This window comes from Oncorhynchus nerka, linkage group LG10, assembly GCF_034236695.1.
Source record: "Oncorhynchus nerka isolate Pitt River linkage group LG10, Oner_Uvic_2.0, whole genome shotgun sequence".
Lineage (NCBI taxonomy): Eukaryota > Metazoa > Chordata > Actinopteri > Salmoniformes > Salmonidae > Oncorhynchus > Oncorhynchus nerka.
Window position 1 is genome coordinate 54,729,501 of NC_088405.1, and position 12,614 is coordinate 54,742,114.

The 12,614-nt window shown below is 43.2% G+C and overlaps 1 protein-coding gene across 1 annotated transcript in view; it reads right to left on the reverse strand.

The window, feature by feature from the left end:
• The window catches only part of LOC115135608 (leucine-rich repeat transmembrane protein FLRT1-like), a 30,754-nt gene extending 24,172 nt beyond the window's left edge, over nucleotides 1-6,582 (reverse strand). Inside the window, exon 1 of the mRNA XM_065023578.1 lies at nucleotides 5,718-6,582. The gene's annotated coding sequence lies outside the window, so the exon portion shown is untranslated. The remainder of the gene's footprint in view (nucleotides 1-5,717) is intronic.
• Between the last annotated feature and the right edge of the window lie 6,032 nt (nucleotides 6,583-12,614).

A 12,614-nucleotide genomic window follows, 5' to 3' on the forward strand; every position in this document is an offset into this window, starting at 1 on the left:
TTTTTCAACAGGACAATGACCCAAAAACACACCTCCAGGCTGTGTAAGGGCTATTTGACCAAGAAGTAGAGTGATGGAGTGCTGCATCAGATGACCTGGCATCCACAATCACCTGACCTCGACCCAAATGAGGTGGTTTTGGATGAGTTGGAGCGCAGAGTGAAGGAAAAGCAGCCAACAAGTGCTCCGCTAATGTGGGAACTCCTTCAAGACTGTTGGAAAAGCACTCCAGATGAAGCTGGTTGAGAGAATGCCAAGAGTGCACAAAGCGGTCATCAAGGCAAAGGGTGGCTACTTTGAAGAATATAAAATCTAAATATACTTTTTTTTGATTACTACATGATTCCATTTGTGTTATTTCATAGTTCTGATGTCTTCACTATTATTCTACAATGTAGAAAATAGTACAAATAAAGAAAAACCCTTGAAATAGTAGTTGAGTCCAAACTTTTGACTGGTTCTGTTTGTTGCTGTGTTTTATCAAGAAATGCCTTCTCACTTTTTGTTTTCATTTCGGGAGCATCTAAAATCGTATCCCATTTTGTATGCAAGTCTCGAAACACTTGAGGGTTTCAGAGTCAAAATGCCTTAAGTGCTGAATTACCATTTCAGGCCAACATGCACCACTGATATGCATTTAGGCTAATTATGGAAATATATTCTCACCTCCTCAGCAGCAGTGATGGTTTGGTAATTGTCATCCACCGAAAACAAAACCCCACTCATTTTCATTGGCAACACTATTTCCCAAAAGTCTTCTTAAAACCAGTGCAGAGGTTTGAAGAATTGTGACTGTAAGTGTGACACACCAATTAAAAATAAACAACCAACAGCAGGTTATTTTTTTAATCCGACACTTAATCAAAAGTTATTGTGCATTCTTCAAAAGCCGGACTTTCCAGGACCAATTAACCAGGATGGCTGTGGAATAACCTAAAAAGAACTGTGCTGTTGGACTTCAAGGACCCGAGACACTACATGATGTGCAGAATGGCCGGTAGCATGCTAAAGTGATAGGAGCACGTGTTCCTTGTGTAAATTGTTGAATTAAATGGGGTCAATGCTCTAAAGGACTAGACCAGGAGAGCAATGTACACTCTGTCAGGGATTTAGGAGGAAGGGGACGCTCAGCTCAGCTAGTGTGGTCTTAATACACTGACTGCATTTTTATCAACAATTAGAGTACACTGAATCCTGTTAATATAATCCAGTTTCTCAATATGGTGCAGCATATTGACTCTGGGCTTTGCGTAATATGTATATGTACGCTCCATTGAGTGTGTACGGTATGTGTGTGTGAGGAAAAAGGGAGAGTGAGTGTGAGAGAGAGAGCTGTGTGTGAATTAGTCATGTTCTATATGTATGTCTCTGTGAGTTGGCAAATGTCTGCACTTGTGCTGGCATGTCCACTGTGCCCTACTGGCTGCCAGCTGTCACTGAGTGAGAGAGGAGGATGGAGGAGAAGAGAGGAATCGAGGGAGGGGTGTCAATGTGAGGACACAAACCCTAAGGCTCTCGTTCTCTCTTTGCCTCTTATTTTTTCCCCTTCCTGATGACATAGGCAACATGGCTGCTCAGAGGCAGATACACCAGAGCCTGTCCTTTCCAATGGGAGTAAATTAATCATAGTGGGCAGAGCCAAGCACAAACTAGTGAGATCCTATTGGTGCATTCTAGCATTTATTTGTATAATTCAGTTAGGGAACACCTACTCTGTGAAGTGCGCGTGTGCAATAACTAAATTTGCCCTTGCACTCTTAAACAATGCACTTATAAACAACTTCGGCAAAGGATAATGTCTACAAAACGCAGTCCACCCTGTTTGTTACAGATTCTAGTTTTGGAAAGAGAAAACTGTATGGAGATCAAATCTTTCATCAATGAAAAAATGTGCAGAATGTCGGCCAAAATCCATCTCTCTCCATGTTCTCCCACTGCCAACCACTGTGCTTCATCTCATCACCATACAGTACTTGGTAGTGAGTGGGAACGCCAACCGGATGCTTCGGATGGGCAAAGAATGGTTTGACAGAAAGTTGCAACTGCCTATTGCTAATGCTAACCATACTGAAAAGGAAAGGGGGATACCTAGTCAGTTGTACAACTGAATGCCTTCAACTAAAATGTGTCTTCCACATTTAACCCAACTCCTCTGAATCAGAGTGGCGCGGGGGGCTGCCTTAATCGTCATCCATGTCTTCAGCGCCCAGGGAACAGTGGGTTAACTGCCTTGCTCAGGGGCAGAACGACAGATTTTGACCATGTCAGCTCGGGGATTCGATCCAGCAACCTTCCGGTTACTAGCCTATCGCTCTAACTACTACACTGAGTAGTAATGTAATTAGCATATCATAGTACTGGTAAATGCATATGCTAATGACAACAGTACTGAACATTGAGTAGTAATGTAATTAGGGTGGCTGGTAAATGCATATGCTGATTATACTGTGCGTTCATGTTTGCAGAGGCCCTCAGTAAAGATAATAACAATATACTATCATTATGCAAACATTTTCATCACTGTGTTTGCAGAGGAAGTACGTGTTCAACCTCTCTCCGTTAATGTGCCCATGTCATATTCAAATGACTTCACTGAGTAATAAGGATAAACTGCCCAAGAATAAATTTGGCTTCGTTCGCTGTATAAATAGAAAAGCCCAGGATTCTTAAAAAAAGGTTTTGCCTCAAACGACATCAGGAAAACTCTGCCATAATAACCCCGTTTTAAATGGGAGGAATTTATACTGAACAAAAAATACAACATGCAACAATATCAAAATTACAGTTCATAAGGAAATCAGTCAATTGAAATACATTTATTAGGCCCTAATCTATGGATTTCACATGACTGGGAATAAAGATATGCATCTCTTGGTCACAGATACCTTTAAAAAAGGTAGGGGCGTGGATCAGAAAACCAGTCAGTATCTGGTGTGACCACCATTTTCCTCATGCAGCGCGACACATAGAGTTGATCAGGCTGTTGATTGTGGCCTTTGGAATGTTGTCCCACTCCTCTTCAATGGCTGTGCAAAGTTGCTGGATATTGGTGGGGACTGGAACACGCTGTCGTACACGTCGATCCAGAGCATCCCAAACATGCTCAATGGGTGACATGTCTGGTGAGTATGCAGGCCATGGAAGAAGTGGGACATTTTCAGATTCCAGGAATCATATACAGATCCTTGCAAAATGGGGCCATGCATTATCATGCTGAAACATGAGGTGATGGCGGGGGGGGATGAATGACACGACTTGTCACAGTATCTCTGTGCATTCAAAATAGGCCATTGATAAAAATGAAATTGTGTTCGTTGTCCGTAGCTTATGCCTTCCCATACCATAACCCCACCGCCACCATGATGCACTCTGTTCACAACGCTGACATCAGCAAACCGCTCGCCCACATGCTGTTTGCCATCTCCCAGGTACAGTTGAAACTGGGATTCATCCGTGAAGAGCACACTTCTCCAGCCTGCCAGTAGTCATCGAAGGTGAGCATTTGCCCACTGAAGTCGGTTAGGACGCCTAATTGCAGTCAGAGCAAGACCCTGGTGAGGACGATGAGCACGCAGATGAGCTTTCCTGAGACGGTTTCTGACCGTTTGTGACAAAATTCTTTGGTTGTGCAAAACCCAAAGTTTCATCAGCTGGTCTCAGATCATCCCGCAAGTGAAAACAAAACGGATGTGGAGGTCCTGGGATGGCGTGGTTACACGTGGTCTGCAGTTGTGAGGCTGGTTGGACGTACTGACAAATTCTCTCAAACGATGTTGGCTTATAGTAGAGAAATGAACATTCAATTCTCTGGCAACCGCTCTGAATGACATTCCTGCAGTCAGCATGCTAATTGCACGCTCCCTCAAAACTTGAGACATCTGTGGCATTGCGTTGTGCGACAAAACTGCACATTTTAGAGTGGCACAAGTTGAACATTTGAGAGAAACAACCTTTTTTTGTGCGTATGTCTTGGATCATTTATCTCAGCTCATGATACATGGGACCAACACAGTTGCGTTTATATTTTTGCTCAGTGCATATTCTGAGTCAGAGAGTTAAGCAAGGTATATATTAGCATGAAGAAATCAAGACCCATTCCCAAATGATTCATTCGTTTCTGAGTGCCTCCAACCAGATCCTTGTATACTCCATTTAGGTAAGGAAGGAAGAAAAGAGTGTGATTGATCACTCATAATGGTGCCCGCTGTTCTGCCCCTCAATGGATGAGGCGCTATACTTCTGTCTTAAGTCATTGTCAATACCTGGGGAGTTTTTCTCTGACTTTTTAAGACCATCCTCCAACAGCCATAAATGATGCATGTGCTCATCGACAGAGAAAAAGACAGAGGTAAAGAGAGAGAGGAGAGAGGAAAGGAGGTAGAGCAAATGAGAAAGAGCGAAATGGAGAGGGTAGGCTGATGGGTCCAGTAGAGAGAGGGGGCTCAGGGGGGAACTCAGCCTCTAAAAGGATAGATAAATCATTACACTGCAACTTTAATACATCTACAGGCATTTAGAGCTGCTCTGTTGTGATGGAAAACCTAAGAAGCGCCTAAGCTCGCGCCACATGCGACGTAAAAATGTCAAGGAAAAGCAATCTCACAAAGAATGAGTTCCTCGTTGGGCTGTATCCCTGTTTTCTAAAGCTAAACCGGTGGAGTCCGTGTCAGTCAATCTCCCTGATGTGTTGTGCCAAGTCGAGGAAATAGCACAAACGTCTGATTAAGGGGTGGGACTGACTGAGCAGATGAGATATTGTGTGAGGTTGAAATACAGAGACGGTAATCTTCAAACCGCAAGTGAGCCTAGGGAATCCATCGGATAGGCCTAGTCGCTAAAGAGCTTATTGGTATTTGTCATAATTTACACATTGATATTTTAGTTAGTTGGTTTTAGTCAGGTAATTGTTATCGGTATATTTGGGGGTTTTCTGGCCAGAACATGTGTAAGTGGCATATTGTAAAGGTACTATGTGGACCCACTTCATTGAGCCTTTCAACCTTTACTGGCACCCCCGTATAGCCAGTATAGCCAACCCAAAGGGCCTGATATCACACCTGTCATAGAGGGGAGAATGCCAGAAAAAGAGAATACACAGCAGTATCACTGAAAATTAGTGCCACAACCAAATACATGTTATCCATAGGCTATAGCACCCTGGTTGACTGTCTTATCTGCTGATGTTCTGCATTGATAGCGACACGCACACTGGCACACGCACGCAAACACAGCCACACAAGCAGAATTTGTCACGCACCGGTAACCTACACGGGAAGTAACCACTCTCCCGACCTGTTAGCTCTGCCATTAGCACCTGAATAGGCTAAATGCACGAAATGTCGCCTAATTATAACGTTCTATGATTCAAGTGTGCAGTAACTTGCTATTGAAAGTGCATCCATCAATTGGTCCTCTGGTAGGCTATGTTCCTTTAGTACGCTATTCATATGAAAGAATCGCTTGATTTTGGGGGAATGCAAAACCGAGAAGCTAACCACATTTACAACCTTTTTTTTTACCTTCCACGTAATTTTTTGTTGTGGATGTTTACCTTCCAAACAAGTTTTGTGCATTTAGTAGGCCTACTTTAGACAACACTGTAGTTTTGACTTGTTAGACGATCTGCACGCAAGCCTCACCCAAACTAATCCACAATGAAGTACCAAGCTAGACTACTGACAATCCTCCCCTGGCGAAACGATCAACATTCACCTTACCTCTATAGCAGTCGTCCTTTGCTCCGTTTTCTTTCTTCCGAGCCTGATAAAAGGCGCCACTTGGAGCATTGTTCGGGCAATTTGCAGGTTCCTCCCGATGCCTTCCAGAAGCAGACGAAAATACAATATCGCCCTTGCTGAATTGTAGTTCCAAATTAAAGTCGCCAGCGCAATTTGAATGCGTGGATCAGTCACTCACTCAGCATCATTATAATAATGTGCTGCCAAGGCTATCTCCCTCTCTCTCAGCAGCCTACCCCCCTCTGCCTTTTTCAATATCCTCCCGCTGCGACATAGCTAGTCTACAGTAAATGTGCAATTAACCCGAAATAAATTAAATATGCCGACAGCTGGACCGCTGACGAACTTGTGCGTTAGGTTATAATAATTAGTGATTCCTCCTTTTGCTTCTTTACTGACTATGTTATTTTCTTCTATGTTCTCATCATCCTCTATTTTTCGAAGGAATAAATTGCGCTGAAACGTGATTTATTTCCCCAAATTGCTCGTCATCTCTCTGCGCTGACGCTCGCTGGTAAGCGTTTCGGGAATGTAGGGGACAGAGAGAGAATAGGATGGGAAGTGGTGCTGAAGGAAAGCAAAAGCGGCTCTGCTGTCGCGAGGAGAGGGGGACTCAAAGGAGAGAGGTGACTTCTCAGCATGCCTTCGAGGGAGAGTGAAGAGTGCTTTTGACAAAGCCCATGTTCTGTGCCTGAAAACAGATGTGACTATCGCACACACACACACGAAAAGACATGCAAAATGTCGTGAATCATATCCATGTCTCTAGTTTTCTTTCACATAGACGCAGATGAATAAAGCGCAAGGTAGCACAAACCTCTGGCCCACACGCGTTTGTACTTGAATAAAGTTTCCATCTGCTATTTTCAGATGGAAATGACAAAAAATTTAAAAAGCTGAAAACATGCACACCATAATATCTTGTTATTTCTAACCACAGCAATGCCTTATTTTTTCCTTGATAATAAAGCACAAAGTTCACATTGTAAACTAGCTTTCACATATCTACAGAGGAAGGAAGAAAGGAAAGGTGCAGTTTGAGAGCATTGAAACAGGACAGGTCCCTTGTGGATGATGAATGTGGATGATAGATTCACCACCATGGCGGTCAGTCAGAGCTTGAAGAGGGTGTTTTTGAGGTTAATAGAGAGGTTGGACATATTTTGCAGCCCTCTGATTGGGTTGGACCTCAGAACACCGAAGACTCTGTTTGGCTCACCAGGTGGGCTGAGCTTTCGAGTAAAGTGTATGTTGTGAACCCCACAGGTGGCAGCATGCTCACACAGCAATTTTATTGAATTTTTGTTGCAGTTGAGTGAACGCTTAAATACCTGATACATTGCCAGCGGTAGATGTGTGCCATATTTTTATTCGCACGGTGCCACTGCTATCAGAATCCTTGTGGAATCCCTCTTTCCCCATTGGGAATCAAACATAATCCCATTAGACCCTATGGGATTCTTGCAATCCTATAGAATTTGTGTCAACTCTATCAGAATCCCATTGAACTACTTTTTTCCTATTGTAAATCAAAAGTAATCCGATTGGAAAACTGGAAACAGACATTTTATGAGACTCCTCGTTTCCACAAATCTAGGATAAAGACAGTATCACCAACCTTAAGATAAGGTTGGTCGACAATTCTCTGTGCTACACCAAACAGTACCTGTCAGTACTCCCAGTACTGATACCAAACCTATTTAGTTAAATCACATTATCTGGTGTAAAAATCTGTAGCTAGATTCAACATCATTGTGACTTTGTTGCTGTGGTATCTATTGACGACCATCCAGCCCAGACAGTGTGACTGCATGTTCCTGCTTTCAACTTGAGACGGGGCAGTTTTGATGCAATTTGTCTGGAAATAGGATACGTAGCGTTCCTAAAATGTCCTTAGGGCATATTGTATACATACTGTTACTGCTGGAGACTATGACTAATTTCCTGTAATAGAACGTCATCAGATATATTCATGAATAATTACAGAGCTGACCATTATTATGCAACATTGAAATGCAATAATTCATATTCAGTTTAATTCAGTTTAAGGGATTTAATATGCATATAATTACAGTTAGTAGGATTGAATGCTCTGGTTCTTATATACAATTGAAACGAAGTATGAGCAACTTTGGTTTCAACATGGTTTTAACCCTTTATGCCATAGTAGAGTCACGATGGGACACTGTATAGAGACGTTCAGATACATCAGCCTGTTTGCCTGAGTGATTATATAAATGCATTTGTCTCTTCTCCTCCCTCTTTCTTTCTCTCACTGTTTGCTTGTTTCTCTCTGCAGTAGGAATGCATACGGGAGGAAAAGAAAAGATTCGCTGTGGCACCGTTTTATTTCTTCTTCCTCCTGTTATGTCAGAACTTAAAGAGTGGACTTGACAATGCAAGCAATTAAGCTGAGAGCGGTAGCAGCAGCAGCTGCAGAGGGAGGAGGAAAAGATGGATGGAAGAACGGAGGCTAGGACTTATAAATATTACATCACAGGAACATTTTGGTAATAGTCTCAATGGGCATGTAAAAAAGGGAGAGAAAGAACGAGAGAGACAGACAGACACACACACACACACACACACACACACACACACACACACACACACACACACACACACACACAGAGAGAGAGGGAGAGAGAAATTGACACAAGGGCCTGAACAACAAGACCCAATATAATTGTCTTACGTAAAGCTAAGTGTAAATAAAGACAGTCCCATGGTTTAGCTATGCTTTCCTTTATTCATTTCTGAAACAGGAAACTGAAAATGGTAAATCTGCACACTGTGGAGTACATTCAGACCCTCAGTCCATGCTGTGAGATGGTGTTCCATGTCCAGAGTAATAGCAGCATCTTATGTCATCATCTTCCTCTCTCCCTCTTACTCAGTCTGTACTTTTGCCCTCTGTCTCCGTCTTTGTCGCTCCTTTCATTCATTTCAACCATATTTTTTAACCACTTGTCAGTATTGCTGTGACAGAGTGAAAGGGGGAAAAGAGAGGTGCCACCAGAGACAGATACATCTCCATCCTCTCCATAATTAACTTGGTTTCAGTGGCTATCCTTTAGGCCTCGCCGTTGCCATAGCTACCCCATCCCCAATTTTTTTCATCTGTGTGTCTGACTGTGTATGTGCTTGGATAATCCCTGTCTCTATCACCCCCCCCCCCCCCCCCCCTCTCTATTTTGATTCCTGTCACACAGACACAGAAAACTCACTTGCACATACACACCAACATACTTGTAGCCGCCAATCATTTTAATAAGGATTCAGAACACATCAAACCCAAGCCTAGTCTTTGGACTCATGTAGTTTTGAATCTCTGCAAAGCTCCAGTAGGTCAGTGTCTACCTCAGCCTATTATACACTAGGTCGTGTTTGTCTGCACATGGGCTTTTGAACTACACTAGAGCAAAGTACAATATACAAATGATCGTGATAGTATTGCCCATTGATGTCATTTGTTTGTACGAATCTGTGTATACAATCTCACTATCTTCTCTCTGGTGTCTAGGTTACATAATGTTGTGTATTTCCATACAAAGGGTCCATAGTGGCCACGGTGGCTATGCAACAAAATGACATCAAAAGGACGACACTAGATAGAGGATGATGTCAGTCCATTTGATTTCCATCTCTTTCATGTACCCAACTCTACATCTCATCTGTGGTTTTGTTAAAGGAAGTGTTCACCAGGGGGGTGGAGGGTTACAGAGGCTGGGAATCCAATCAGAGCACCAGATACACAGCTGTTGAACTAGTCGCTGATTGGCTGGCAAAGGTACAGCAATTATGTGGATGGCTAGATTGGGAAGTAAACCAGGGGGTCTTGATTACGGCAACACCCTTCCTCCCTGTCAAGGGACCTTTAATGACCACAGTTAGGACATCTGAACGACATTTCTAAAGGACATGCTGTACAGCCAGTAGGGCTGATAGTGAGTATCAAACTCTGCACGAGTTTAGTGTATATTAAAGTGTATATTAAAGCAAGTGTGGTCAATGATCCATGTGCTACACTACATGACCAAAAGTATGTGGACACCTGCTCGTCGAACATCTCATTCCAAAATGATGGGTATTAATATGGACTTGGTCCCTCGTTTGCTGCTATAATAGCCTCCACTCTTCTGGGAAGGCTTTCCACTAGATACTGGAACACTGCTACAGGATTGCTTCCATTCAGCCACAAGAGTATTAATGCATGGACCTCGCTTTGTACACAGGGGTATTGTCATGCTGAAACAGGAAAGGGCCTTCCCCAAACTGTTGCAACATATGTTGGAAGCACAGAATTGTCCAGAATGTCATTGCTGTAGAGTTAAGATTTCCATTCACTGGAACTAAGGGGCCTAGCTCGAACCATAACATTTTTTTTGTTGCCCCAGACCATTATTCCTTCTCCACCAAATGTTACAGTTGGCACTATACACTGATGCAGGTAGCGTTCTCCTGGCATCCTCCAAAACCCAGATTCGTCTGTCAGACTGCCAGATGGTGGCAAGCTTTACACCACTCCAGCCGACACTTGGCATTGCGCATGGTGATCTTAAGCTTGTGTGTGGCTGCTCAGTCATGGAAACCCATTTCATGAAGCTCCCAACGAACAGTTCTTGTACTGGCGTTGCTTCCAGAGGAAATTTGGAACTCGGTAGTGGATGTTGCAATCATTGTTGCACCTAGACATTTCCACTTCACAATAACAGCACTTACACTTGACCGGGGCAGCTCTAGCTCTTCAATAAGGCCATTCTACTGCCAATGTTTCCCTATGGAGATTGCATGGCTTTGTGCTCGATTTTATGCACCTGGTCAGCAATGGGTGTGGCTGAATAACCTGAATCCACTAATTTGAAGGGGTGTCCACATACTTTTGTATACATAGTGTATCTGTACTTCTATGTATGTCACAGTTACTATGTGGCTCGCTCTGCTCTCTCCCCTCTTCATTGTATTCTGTTCCTTTAGCATGCGTACTGGTAGGTTCTACACATGGCTTTGCCTGAGGTGCAAGGATGATGGTGTGTCTGATATGGCAAAGCCAGGTGCCTAGCTATATAAATGTGCATTAGCAATGAATGAACACATATCATGGGAGTAGACAAGCTTTCAACAAGCGCTCTATTTGTACCTGTGGGTTTTATGTGTGTGGGTTTAGAGTATTTGTAGGTTTGAAAGAGAGAGAGGGAGACAGAGGATGTGTGATGCATCTGTGCAGCAGCGACTTCTTTTGTGTGTCATGTAAGTGTAATTTATGGGTGTAGCGCACCGCTGTGTAAATATTAATTAATAGTGGAGTGTTGACTCAGTACTCTTTGGGGTGTTGTGTGTGTGTGTGTGTGTGTGTGTGTGTGTGTGGGGGGGGGGGGTTAAGTGCCTTGCTGTGTGCTAATCAATAAAATAAAATGTTATTGGTCGCGTACACGTTTATATCAGTGATAAATCTGCGCTGCTAATTCCTACTCATCAAAACCCATCCCTCTCCTCCTCCTCCACCACCTCCTTTGCTTCTGCCTCTCATTGACCTTCTCACTTATATTCATCTTAGCCTGTCAACTTAGTTTTGCCAATAGAGCAACAAACTATGTCCAAAAAAATATTGAGAAATTCCTCTAGACAAAGTATGTTCTCCACTTCATCATGTCGAAACTCTCATTTGGTAAATTGGTGAAGGGAAGCTATGTTTATTGGACTTGTCTTACATCCTGGCATGTTTGGCTACTGCAGAGATGCTGTTGCAATGGCAGATGCATTTGGATTTATTTTGCTGCGGGGAGTTTGTCTTTGGAGCCCAGTGGTGGGAACAGTGAACACTGGCGTGGTAAGACAGTGAGTCAACTCCTTGAAGAGGCATCCAAGAGCACACTGCTCTCTTTCAGGACTGATATCTGGGAGGCAGGTCCTATGCGATTTGGCACTGCAGGCTTTTTGAACACAGTGCGTTGACACTATTTGTGTCTATGTTTGCGATGGTCATTGTCAGTAACTGTGACCACATGTTTCAAAGCGAGCTCTGTTTCAGTTCCTGGCGTCACTGTGGCCTATTGTATAGATTTCTGTTTCCATTTGTGACTCAGACTCTTGTTGTGCCTCAGAGGTTTTGTGATCAAGTCACATTTACAGACCGTATGGGCTTTCTAGTTAGACGTCGTACTAAAAGCCCATACACATTCCATTCTTCCCATATATCTATGCAAGCAAACTCACTGACGGAGACCGTATGAGTATTCTCTGTTCAGAGAGGAAAAGATCAGCATTTGAACTGACGTTTCTATTGATGGAACATGTACTTTATCAACAACACTAGTTTCAGTAATGCCTTGATGGTTACTGGTCATGTACCTGGAGACAGAGTGAAAAGTACATCATCCCTACATCCCTCGCTCTCTTTCTCATGTCATCCTGGGTTTTGCTGAGAGCAGACAAGCGTAGAACCTTGGTGTTAATTATTGAGGGACAGAGAGAGAAGAGAGGAGATCATTTCTAAGGGATACAGTATGCCTGATGAAGCGAGAGAGAGGGGATGGGGAGTGAAAGGTAGAGTGGGAGGAAAGAGAGCTAGTCTGTGAGAGAGACAGAGTGGAGTTGTGATAAAACATCAGGAAAAGTCAGCAAGACATGTTGGCACCGACAGCCAAACTATTCAGACAATAGCAATGTAGAAAATATGCAGAATATATATATACATGCCAGGTTTCTAAATAAGGTCTCACAACTGGTTGCAGGCTCCAGGCCTTGTTGGCTACTTAGTGCTTGGCCTATTTGCACCTGCTAATGAGCCTGTGTGTATGGGTTTATATATATATATGTGTGTGTGTGTGTGTGTGTGTGTGTGTGTGTGTGTGTGTGTGTGTGTGTGTGTGTGTG